Genomic DNA, 9,760 nt, shown 5'->3' on the forward strand with positions numbered 1-9,760 from the left:
ATAATTACATTACACACTGGTGAATAAATATACAGATGTCACAGACTTCTTTTTCTAATCCAGGGCACAGTTTAGTGTCCTCTCATCTGAGAAAGTGCCTTCTTAAGCCATTCTTCAGCTTTACACTGTCCAGCTTTTTGCCTCCTTCATTTGCATGACTCTGAAGCACATACACTCACAGGAGCTGTAATGCAGTGCTACACCAATGGCTTCTAGCAGGGAACACAATGTCTCATTTTTAGGTCATCATTGCAGACTGCGATCATCATAAATATATCCTCAAACCCAGTGGCACAGCAGAGCCAAGCACTGTGGTATGAAGACAGCAGCTGGACTTAAAAGCACAACTCAGATTTGGAATGTTATTTTTAACTTTGCACTCCAGACATTTACCCAAGGGTGGAAGAAGACTGACACACAAGTTAAAAAATTTAAAAATAAAGAAATAATTAAGCAACACACACTTTGCAGATCTCACAACCTCAGGATAGTAACATTAGTCAGATGAACTCGTTAGACAGATTAGGATGCCCTTCCTACAACTCCTTATCATTCATCTTCAAAGCAAAGATATAACCTCATGCAATAGAGTGAACGCTACAGAAGAATGGGGGCTCTTGCCCATTCTCTGGACACCCATCTCCCTCTTATTCTTAAAATTCTTGCTTGGAGCTCTGCAACTGCAGATGGCAATTTTCAATTAGGCATGTGCTTCAGGGGAAATAAGGTATTTACCGAGGTCACTTAAGGGCAATGAAATCACACATGCCATATAAAATGCTTACACTACAAAATGATAGCATAATGGAATGGTAAAGCCTTTAACAAAACCCTAAAGGGAGCACGCAACTAGTACAGCATGTTCTTTTATTATTTCAAGCTCTCCAGTTACACCTTTGAAAGCCTAGTCCTTTTTTTTTATTGAATAAATGAAAAGATAGCAGAAAAAAAAACCATGATGTGTCCAACTGCCTCTTACAAATGTGTAAGAGCACTCAGCTTCAAATTATACACAAAACAGAAAATGAAAGTATGAGGTCATGGTTGTAACTCAAGGAAGCACAAAAAAAACCCACCCCAAAATACAAAAACTGAAACCATACCATTTCATAGGATGAGCAAATTACTAAATGTGTAAAACACTGAAGACATTTAGTATGTTTTCATTTCTAAACAAAAATATTATGATTCTATATGCAAAATGTGTCAAGTGCTCTCCTATTTAAAAGTGACGAATGAGCAATAGCTTTTATGAATTAACCCATCAGTAATGCAACAAGGAAGAAAAAGATAATTTCGTTTCAAGTAATCAAGACTGTCAGATTCAAGTATTTCTGTTTCACTTGTATCAGTTGCACAACCAAAGCTGGTACCATGGTTGTATGCACAGACCTGCTGCGCTCAGAGCCTTTGCCTGAGTTTGGCGTATTCATCTCCAATATACAATCCAACACAATATGATTTCTGCACCTTGAACACACCTCTGTCATTGTAACTGATATAAAGAAAGCCTTGAAGAAATGAAAATTAATCTTTAAACAGGGTCAGAATTAATATTCCTTTTTCTTTAATCAGAGAGTGAAACATGTCACCTATTAACATGGATGGAAGATCAGTGTCTAGGGCAAGAGGCTGGTTTGCAGACGAGGCAGGAGAAAGGTCATTGTATAACCCAGCCATAGCTACTGGATTTTCTTGTGCTTTGAGATAACAGGCAAGGTAAACCCCACACTTTAAATTGCTTCATCTACTTTGCAATTCATTTCTCACTGTAAATAAGGATATATTTCCCTGGGATATATTGTCCAGCCATATATCCTGGTCTGAAAAGAATTTGCTTCCTCGCATTTTCAGGCCAATGGAAATTCAAACACTACCACAGATGCAGCACCGAGGTAAAGGAAAAAAAAAAAAAAGGAAGAAAAACACTGGTTTTAGGCAGGTCCCACCATGATGCTGCAGGCCCAAGGGATGAGACCCCACAACACTTGTCTTCCTGCAAGAGTCACAACCACAAAGCTTGCCTAGGGACAGGCTGCAGCCAGGACCAGCCCTGCACTAGCATGGCCACACAGATAGCTGCTCAGTTCCTAGAGTAGAGTAAGCTCTTCTCAACCAGAATATACTGTATGTCTTTGAACGATCTATCTTGCTTTGCACTGGGAAATCAAAAGACCATTAATGACTATAGCATAGCTAGGCACTAAGTTGATGGGGGCAGTGGAATTTACTGGAGAGACTCGAGAAAAGGTGATTTAAAAGCATGTTTCCCCGAAGTCTTCTCCTGCCCTTTAAATTCATGCTTTGATTACTAACACCCCTGCTAAAAGTCTTTTTCCTCTGTGTTCACACTCAATTCACAATAATAACGGTTATTCACAAAACCACCAGGATGAGAAGCAACAAGATAAGTGAAATTTATGGTCCTCGTTCACTAGCCCTGCATTCTTTGCTGTGGTGACTTCTACTAAGACCTAAGATGTTTCATGACAATGAATCTTCAGCACTGAAACAGTTTTTAGGAACTGGCTACCTACTTTGCAACACTGATGCACATATGAAATTCTTTAATGAATTTAATATGGCTATTCCATGCCATTCCCATTAGTAATTCGCTAAACCTCCCAAGTCAGGAGTTTCGAAAAATCTTGCACATAAATGAATGAGAATCTGTATCAACACAAGTGAATTTTAATTCTGACAGCTCCTTGTTCTGAATGAATTTTAAACAGATAATACCATATTACTAATTTCAGATGGACATCAGTTCATAAAAATCAGGAATATTTATAAGGAAGAGAGTTTTAAATAATAATCTTCTTTGGTTTAGCTTCTAAGTCCTTGGGCATTGGAATTTATTTTACTTTCTGACTTCAACTCCTAGGAAAGATGTAGCTACATCTCCCATAACTACTGCGTTCACATCCATGTACAGATATACATATAAGCAACCATGAAAGTGAGTGAAAAGCAATCATACGTCTCAGTTGCTGAGAACAGCATAATAACTTTGCAAATGAACTCCACCTGTTTCCGACTAGCTCTCTGCACTTTGTTTTTTTTCTTAGTAGGTACTTAGAGAAATCACCCGAAAGCATTTTTCCATTCCCATCTCTTATGCCATAACTGCATAAAACTTGCATGAACGTCTACAATTAACGTGCTGATACTTAACAGTAGCTCTCCTGAAGAGCTGCACAGCAGTACTCTTCCAACTAGAAAGCTGTTTAAAGGAAGTTTTTAACTTTATTTTCTCCAAGGAACAATCTCTTTCTGTCTCTGTGAGCCTGTTGTAAAGATTATCAGAATATGCAAATACATCTTAAGAAACACACATGCTTGTTTTGAACTGGGGCAATTGTAGAAGAACAAGTTTTGCTTACATTTCCCAGAAGAGTACTTGCAGCTTTTTTTTTTTTAACTTACTGAGAAACCCTTATTGCTGCAGGAACTTGTATTCCAGCAAACCCATTCCAGCTATGCTGACCAGCTGCATTCATACACGTCAAAATAAAGCACGCAAAAAAACCTTGAATGCTAAACGGGCACACCTTTTACAAGATGTACATTTTAAGATAATGAAAAAAATAAAGTCAAGGACTTCTTTTTCCAGACACGCTGGGATCATAACACTGTGCATTCACAGAGCTTCAGCCAGCTAACCAAAGCATCTCAGCCTTATTTCCACTCTCAGCTCACATCTGTGTTCCATCAGATAAGAAAGTTTGAGAATCTCTCCAGTAAAACGAAGGTGTATCCCAATTAGAAGCACATGGAATGTCAGAGAAGTTAAGACAGTTGTTCACATAGATGCTGCTGTACGCATGAAGCACGCTGTTGATTTGCAGCCCTTATAAAACAAGCAAGCCGTTTTTAGGAGGGAACAGCCGTTCCAACAAGTCGCCTCACCCCGCGCCTCTCCGCGCTCTGCCACTGCCACCCTCCAGCTGCGGGGAACCGCCTGACATACCTGCTTCTCCATTTTTCCCCCAGTCAGTTTGTCTTCTCTTTTCCTGAAGCTGAAGAAGGAATGGGAGCGCGCACACACACAACACACAGCCCTTCCCGGGCGGGCTCCGATCGGCTCTGCGCTGCGCTCTGTCCAGCCCTGCTCTCCCCGCCCGCTTGCTGGGGTGTGAGATCTCTGCTCTCGTTCCTCTCGCAGGCAGCCCTCAGCCCGGCTGAGCTCATTTAAGTCTAACAGGTTTCCTTATATAGGTAAACACAACTTGCATTCCTGGTGGAAGAGGTTAACTGTGAGTAAGCTTAACTTGGTTAACTCCACAGATACCAAATGGGTCTGAATGCTTGAAGTTTGCCGGCTCAGCTCTGTGAAGAGTGTTCAGAGTGGAGGACAATCTCCTTACAGCAGTTTAGAACCTATTAAACTATTACTATCCCATTATTTAAAGCTTTAGCAATACTGATGACTATGCCAGCATTGCATTAAACACTTGACATTTTCACAGAACACTCAGCCTGCACCTTACTCCAGGAAAAGTACATGAGGTGGCTGTACATTCTGACAATAATTCTACCTCTGTTAGAGTTTTCATGTATAGTTTGTTATATATGAAATGTTATATGAAAAGGCTAGGAAATGGGGATTGCAATACTGATATAAAGAGAAAGAAGCAGTATAAGGAGAACTTCTTTTACAGTTTTTCAATTCCTTTTCTATACAATGCAATAGTTAAACCTCTGGTGATAGATCTCTCTTTGTCAGCGTGGTGTGATTGAAACGTGTTAACAGACACACCCCTATCTAAACAGAAATGCAAAGATAGAGGAAGTACCCTGAACAAACATATACAATATTCTGCACAGCAGTGACACATGTATTTCACATGCTTTTTAATCTTCTTGCCTGCTCACTATTCACTAACCCCCCTTCTGCAAACACAAGTTACATGTCTTGAAAGAAATCCAGCAGGCAATTAGTTAATTACAGTGAAAAATCATGTAATATGTTTCCCTTTCTTCCATTCAGACAAGATTCACCTGTTAATTATGACCCTTCTACAAGCTAAAACACTCAATATGCAGGGAGGAATAGGCAGCAGAAAGCATGAGGAAAGGAAAAAAAAGAGGAAATAAAACAAATGATGGAAGGAAGCAAAATAAAAAATAGGTGAAAGCAACAGAAGTTCTTTCCCCAGATGTATTGCCTGTAACTCAAAACAGACAACAGACACAAATTTGGCTTCCTGGTGACCTGTGGAGGGTTAAAAACAACAGAGTACCACCCAAACCCTGGTAATTATCATTATCCAGTGGACTACAGCTCTTATCCCCATGTAATATATGACTTAAAGATCATCCAATAATATACTCCACAGAAAAGTTATTCCTAATGACCATTCCTAATGGTTTCTACACTTTTTTAGTTATAATTTTCCTCTTCCCCTGAGGCATAAACATTCAACCTTATGATACTGCAGGAGCTTGGCTCAGAAGTTGAGAAAAATGAAAAACAATACCAATAAAAGCTGTAAGACACTCAATAAATTTATCTAAAATACTCTCTCTGCACAATACGTAGGGAACCAAGAATATGTGGCCAGGGGCTTGTTATAATGGTCTTCATGGGACTCTTTCAGGACACATAACTCACTTGTGGCTTCACTGCATAAGAACAGTGTTTTGGCTTTGCCAAGTTCATGCTCCTGTGACATAGCATTTGCACTGGACTGCACAGCCATGTATTCCCTTACCACCAATGAGCTTGTGACCTGTTCCTGAGTGAGTATCAGATTTTCATGTGAATCAAGCCAATTAAAATTCATCATATTCCCAAAACTGCAACAACAAAAGAATTTTTAAAGGGCATTTAGACTAAAATATATGTTACTTCAAGTGTGGCTGACTTTCTGTCCTTAGGCTAGCACTTCTCCTGTTAGCCAGACTGAGGCCACAATAAACATCACATTAATTTATTCAAAGCCACTCCCTTAATTAAGGATTTTCCTACCACTTTTCGGTGCCCATACATGTCCTTTATTTTCCCTATTTTCAAGCCAAGAACTCAACTAGCAGTCATTCTATACCTGACCTATCCCCTTTCCTTTCATCCTTTGACCCAAACATCAGTCATGGGATTTAGGGTGTATAGCCAGGCATATAATCTCATACTTTGGTTGCTGACCCCCAGACTGTGATTTCATTAGATGGCTGGCAAAGCATGATAAGTTTCCACAAGTCCTGCACACACTATCTATGTAAAAGAGAATTCTTTAGTTAAAAAACACTTGTAGTAAAGTAATTATTTTTTCCTCAAACATACCAGAATGAAATGTACTTACACTTTCACTGCATGCGTCTGCTGAAGTGTTAACAGCAGTTAATTCTTGTAATAGATATCAGTCAGACCTTTTTTTATTCCTGTGAAGTTCTTCTATATACATATATATATATATAAAATCCTGAAGCAATCCGGTTAATTCTTGAACCTGAGAGTAACCTAGACTTATTACTTCCATGTACTTTGCTGTCACACATGCATTATCGGCAAGTAATGCCAAGATAACATTAATTACCTGGTAACTGTTCTTTCCTGTTCTCCAGGAAGAGGTCTAGTAGGTTTGAGACTGCATTCAGAGCTGAAGTAACAGGTCTGAGCAAACCTCTAAAATATGTTATTTTTACTGTAAGGAATTGAAAGATTCATCGGAAATGAACTCAATGTATGATAATGTGTTATTTTCTTTGTTACAGTGCTCCAAGTTGCTTAGCCTTAAATGGATACCCTCATTCAGTGTGCCATTAGCTTGTTTCCTGTGCACAATTGATACAAATGGTTTGCTGAGGTTAGCTTAGTTCCTGTCATTTAGATAGTAACTATTTGTAAGCCCAATGACCTTTGTCCAGCAGAGCCAAGAACCATAGTCCCAGCCAGAACAACAGTGGTTGATCAGTGTACTACTCTGTTTCTCTTTACTTCCAGTTACATGCCTTTCTAGCCGTATTTTCTTCATCTCAAAAGGCAGTTTATAAGAAATATTTTTTCTTATTAACAGACTGATAGATTTTCCTCTTCCCATTTCTGCCCATTTTTTAAATACACCGTCCTGTCACTGTTTATGTTGCTGTACTAGAAATGGAAACCTAGTGTAACTTTCCGTGGTGAATTTTGATTGGATGGAATAGATAAGTGCTATGCACCAAGAAATACATTTCCTATGCATACATTTCCATAATATGTATTTCCATAAACAAATAACACTAGTCCCTAATCCTGCCACAACTGTCTAAATATCTGCCTTTTTCCCCCCCATTAAAAGCTCTGTGGAACACAGAAGAATCATTCTCTTTTCAGTGAATTCTTACTTGATATCAAGATTTGCTTCTGAAGTTCTTTGTAGGCTGAAATTGTCCATAGTGACTAAATAAATTGGCTAAATTAGCTGTGTAAGTTTAAAGCAACAGATCTCTCAAGTTTCATTGCACATCAGTGTTGCCCCACAGTTTCTAGAATTAAGCTGATAATGATTTCTCAAAGTTCTAATTCCTGCCATGCAGTGGCAACACTTCCTTCGCCTTTGATATGGACAAGATTTCATACCTCATCTTGGTATCTGCATCTTTACATCTTCAGTTTCCCTCAGAGATGTGCATCACCAAGCATCCCACAATGCATGCTCTGTTCCTGTGGGGTGCAACAAGACCAGTCATTCAATAGTTCACTGCTTGTTCTCAGCTACCTTACCCAGTCCTCAAATCAAGTGATGTGCTCAGCTAGAATAGCAGCAGCGAGTACATCACAAATAAGGTAGATTCAGTTCTTTGTTTAAGGTACAGTTTTCTAGTATATTGCATCTCTTTTCCACATCAAAAGATCTGCTAGCTTACAGACCTAAAACCGTGAATATATTACTATTTCTAAGTCCACAAGTGCTATTTCTGCACTGTCATTAAAATAATTTATACGCACTGAATGCTAACTTTGCATTGTAAGTTATTGTTGCAGTGTCCACAGGTATGCATTAACACTTAGACTTGTGGTGTAACACCCTAAAAAAGCTATGATAAAAATGCCCTGGTGTAGAGTACAGCTTTCTTGGAGCAAGCTGACTGCTGGAGAAACTCAGCTGACTGGGTATGGCTGGGATGGAGTTAACTTTATTCATAGCAGCCAGTATGGTGCTGTATTTTGGCTCTGTGGCTAAAACTGTGTTGCTAACATGCTAATGGTTGTCTGTTACTTGTCTATTGCTTGCACCACCTTGATACGCCAGGTTGCCTTTTCTTTCTACTCTGCCTTACTCCAGTGACTAGAAACTGGTGGCAAGAAACTGGGAGGGAACACTGCCAGGACAGCTGACCAAAACTGGCCAAAGGACTATTCCATACCACATGATAAAAATCTGCAATAAAATCCAAGATAGAGTAAGAAGGGAGCTGGTTTCCAAGGTGACCATTGTTTGGAGACTGGGTCTCGATGGGTGGTGCTGGTGGTGGTGAAAAAGTGACTAAAGCAGCTGTGTGGGTAAGTAGCTGCTAGATGGGGTCAATCCACCACAAGAAAATATAGTAAGTCTGAAATACCAGGAGTAATCCTGTCATTCCAAAAATATAGGCACATGTTGAGCAACTTAATTGTCCAGTCCAGAGATTCACAGCAGAGAAATAGGTTTGAAATGGCTCTTTACTACTCATCAGCTATCAGTCTTTGCCTTCCAGAAGATACTTGAGTGACCTGTGTAAATGCTTCTATCTTCTTTCATGGAAAAGTCAAAAACTGTCATGCTACATTACCTTCTGCAGTGGCCCACCGAAGTAATTTGGCTTCACCTTGAAATGCACTAGAAGTACTTATATGGCAATTACATATCTGAGAAGCAGCTGAAGTTGTCTCTCAAGCCACTCAGTCCCTGACTATAACAATATACACACAGGCACTTCAGGCAAAACCCCAAGATTTGCATGTTAGCAGATATGCTAGCACTAAACTTGGGACCAAGAACTATGTAGACATAGCACACAGCTCATATGCTCTGCTAAAAGAAGGCACAGGGTATTGATACGCTGTTCTTTTCTTCCAAGAAATGCAAAGTAAAAGTTTATGTAAGAACCTACATTCATTCAGCATTCAGACTGTAAATTAAAATATTCAAGAAAGAAGAAATTAAAAGGTTAAGGTATTCAGGAGCAGCAACTCACAATTACATATACTGTAGGCAGCTGAGAACATACCTTATCTGGGGAACACTAGCTGTATACGGATCAGTTAACTTTATGGTACAACCTTTACTTTTTATTATTTCCTGATCTGGTGTTCAATTTTACAACCTTAATGCAAGCTACTTAGTTAATAAAGCATTACTTATAAAATTTGACCATATTACTTAACCTTTACACAGGAACAAAGATGTCAAAACAAGTTAAAGGCTAATGTCTAAGGGTATTATTTTTACCCTTGGGAAATGAATTGAGCTTTATTCCTCATCAGTGTTTTGAAATGCATCAGTAAAACCTATGTAATACAACAAGTTACTATCTGTACCCCTGTACCACATGTTCTTCAGGTTTCAGAAACATGCTTACGCTAAGCACGAGCTTCATGTTTTCATTAAGTACATTTAAAACTCAAGGTTGTGGTATTAGATGAAGCAATTAATACAAGATCCAGCAAAAAAGCTATTTGCTCCTGAAGAGTTTAAATGCTTTATTTGGAAAAGTTAATGAATTAATTATAACATTGTTATTAATGGAGATTAAAGATGGATTAAAACGGCATTCAGAAAATAAAACAGACAATTAA

At 38.9% G+C, this 9,760-nt stretch overlaps 1 protein-coding gene across 1 annotated transcript in view; it reads right to left on the reverse strand.

The window, feature by feature from the left end:
• MID1 (midline 1) overlaps window positions 1-4,049 on the reverse strand; it is a 246,926-nt gene extending 242,877 nt beyond the window's left edge. The window contains exon 1 of the mRNA XM_057419564.1: window positions 3,971-4,049. The gene's annotated coding sequence lies outside the window, so the exon portion shown is untranslated. The remainder of the gene's footprint in view (window positions 1-3,970) is intronic.
• Window positions 4,050-9,760: the final 5,711 nt, after the last annotated feature.

This window comes from Pezoporus wallicus, unplaced genomic scaffold (assembly GCF_028554395.1).
Source record: "Pezoporus wallicus isolate ANWC-B61680 ecotype Strahan unplaced genomic scaffold, APGP_CSIRO_Pwel_v1 contig_5767, whole genome shotgun sequence".
Taxonomy (NCBI): Eukaryota; Metazoa; Chordata; class Aves; order Psittaciformes; family Psittacidae; genus Pezoporus; species Pezoporus wallicus.